The 3,082-nt window shown below is 45.1% G+C and overlaps 1 non-coding gene across 1 annotated transcript; it reads right to left on the reverse strand.

Annotated features, from left to right (window-relative positions):
- Positions 1-103, reverse strand: LOC123126862 (U6 spliceosomal RNA). The gene has a single exon (XR_006462072.1). It is a non-coding gene; the product is annotated as a U6 spliceosomal RNA (small nuclear RNA).
- Positions 104-3,082: the final 2,979 nt, after the last annotated feature.

The following is a 3,082-nucleotide window of genomic DNA, read 5'->3' on the forward strand; positions in this document are numbered from 1 at the left end:
AAAAAATTGGACCATTTCGCGATTTGTGCGTGTCATCCTTGTGCAGGGGCCATGCTAATCTTCTCTGTATCGTTCCAATTTTATCGGATGTCCGCGAAGGGACGATTCTAGCTGCCGCGCTCAGGCTTATAAATTGGTCTGACTCTCCCCGGCTGGCCGATGTGGGACTAAACGAACGAGCGTTTGTTTTGCCCACGGTGCTGTCCAGCCAAACTCAGATGCCATCGGGCGTGCGCGATGGGCCGCCAGTAGCAGGCTGGATATCTCTTGATGTGGCCCATATTAATGGAAGAGCATAACGGGCCCTCGTGTTTTTTCATTATTAGGGAATAACGAATGATGCTTGGACACTAAAAAAATACTACAATTTTTGACGCACGTGGGGGGAGGGCACATGCATGCTTAGGAAAGGAGGGATCAACAAATCCTTTTGGTTGTTCACAATTTATATATGAAATGTGGATTATGCAAATCGACAAAACCATTTTAAAAAGCAAACTTGTGCGTGAAGGAGATCATACAATCAAGTTGTTGCCACACGTACACATTGCAAAGACCATGGTGCCAAAAGGTTCATGCTAAGCTAGCTTACCGTGTCTTTGGTTTGAGTAGATATATAAAATGGTATGCAATATTCATACTTTTCTACATGAATATTGAGATTTCACGACTTGTGACCTACATAATTCATTGACCACTAGTTATTGTACACTAAAGATAGAAAGGTTTGAAGAAGGGATTCTTTCGGGTGATATCAGAATGCAACACTAGTGTAACGCCCACGATGCGGCTATATCTCCCACGTGTCGAGGCACGACTTAGAGGCATAACCGCATTGTAGGTATTGTCGCAAGAAGGGTCATCTTCACACAATCCCATGTAATGAACAAGAATGGGATAACGAGAGTTGGCTTACAATCGCCACTTCACTCAATACATAAATTAATTCATACATCATCCAAAATTCACACATAGACCGACTACGGTCAAATCCAAATGAAAATAAGATAACCCTAAATGCTAGATCCCCGATCGTCCCAACTGGGCTCCACTACTGATCACCAGGAAACGAAACATAGTAACGACCACGTTCCTCGTCGAACTCCCACTTGAGCTCGGTTGCGTCACCTGCACTGGTATCGTCGGCACCTGCAACTGTTGGTAGAAATCTGTGAGTCACGAGGACTCAGCAATCTCACACCCGCGAGATCAAGACTATTTAAGCTTATAGGAAAAGATGGGGCAATGAGGTGGAGCTGCAGCAAGCACTAAGCATATGGTGGCTAACATACGCAAAAGAGAGCGATAAGAGAAGCAACACAACGGTCGCGAAGCTAGAAATGATCAAGAAGTGATCCTGAAACTACTTACGTTCATGCATAAATCAAACCGTGTTCACTTCCCGGACTCCGCTGAAAAGAGACCATCACGGCTACACACACGGTTGATGTATTTTAATTAAGTCAAGTGACAAGTTCTCTACAACCGGACATTAACAAATTCCCATCTGCCTCATAACCGCGGGCACGGCTTTCAAAAGATAATACCCTGCAGGGGTGTCCCCACTTAGCCCATTATAAGCTCTCACGGTCAACGAAGGATAAACCTTCTCCTAGGAAGACCCGATCAGTCTCGGAATCCCGGTTTACAAGACATTTCGACAATGGTAAAACAAGACCAGCAAAGCTGCCCCAATGTGCCGACAAATCCCGATAGGAGCTGCACATATCTCGTTCTCAGGGCACACCGGATGAGCCAGACGTCGGGTTGGCATAGACCCTGGTTGCCCAGGGGGCGCCGGACATCGCTCGGTTTGGGCCAGCACTCGAAGGAGCACTGGTCCGGGGGTTTAAATAAAGATGACCCTCGGGCTCGCGAAAACCCAAGGGAAAAAGGCTTAGGTAGGAAAATGTAAAACCAAGGTTGGGCCTTGCTGGAGGAGTTTTATTCAAGGCGAACTGTCAAGGGGGTCCCATAAATCACCCAACCGCATAAGGAACGCAAAATCAAGGAACATAACACCGGTATGACGAAAACTAGGGCGGCAAGAGTGGAACAAAACACCAGGCATAAGGCCGAGCCTTCCACCCTTTACCAAATATATAGATGCATTAATTAAATAAGAGATATTGTGATATTCCAAAATATCCATGTTCCAACATGGAACCAACTTCAACTTCACCTGCAACTAGCAACGCTATAAGAAGGGCTGAGCAAAGGCGGTAACTTAGCCAAACAACGGTTTGCTAGAAAAGGATGGTTAGAGGCTTGACATGGCAATATGGGAGGCATGATATAGCAAGTGGTAGGTAGCGCAGCATAGCAATAGAACGAACAACTAGCAACACAAAGATAGAAGTGATTTCGAGGGTATGGTCATCTTGCCTGCAAGGTTCTCAGAGTTGTCGAAAGCTTGATCCTCGTAAGCGTACTCAACAGGTTCCTCGTTCACGAACTCGTCTCCCGGCTCTACCCACAGCAAGAACACAAGCAATGGAACCACAATCAATCACGGGAAATGCACAAGCAACATGATGCAATACATGCATGATATGCGAGATGTGAAATGCGATGCATATGCGTGCTCCGGAAGAAAAAGGATGAACAAGGCACCAACTTGGCAAAACAAGTATGCCACTAGAAAGATGAGATGATTTCGGTTCAAATCGATATAAAGATCACCGGAAACGGATGCACGGTTTGCAAATGGCAAGCAAAACAAGAATGACACAATTCTGCGATTAACAGCATGATAGCACATAGAATACATCAAGTAACTATGCTACAGGACCCCAACATAGCAATAAAGCATATGGCAGTGATCTACAAGAGATGCTTGACAAAAGATGAACACTGAGCTACAGCTAAATCACACAATAACAGGTTCAAACAAGCATGGCAAAAGTGCAAAAGATATCAGCTTCACGGTGAAAATACTGAACATGGCTGAAACAGCATCAGGTAGCAATGTTCAGGGCAAGCAATCAACATGCTACAGGAACTTATCATAGCAAAACAAGGCATGGCATGAATCTACTAAATGCATAGAACAAAAGACCTTACAGAAGATATGATGGCACCC

The sequence above is a fragment of the Triticum aestivum genome, chromosome 5D, assembly GCF_018294505.1.
Source record: "Triticum aestivum cultivar Chinese Spring chromosome 5D, IWGSC CS RefSeq v2.1, whole genome shotgun sequence".
NCBI lineage: Eukaryota > Viridiplantae > Streptophyta > Magnoliopsida > Poales > Poaceae > Triticum > Triticum aestivum.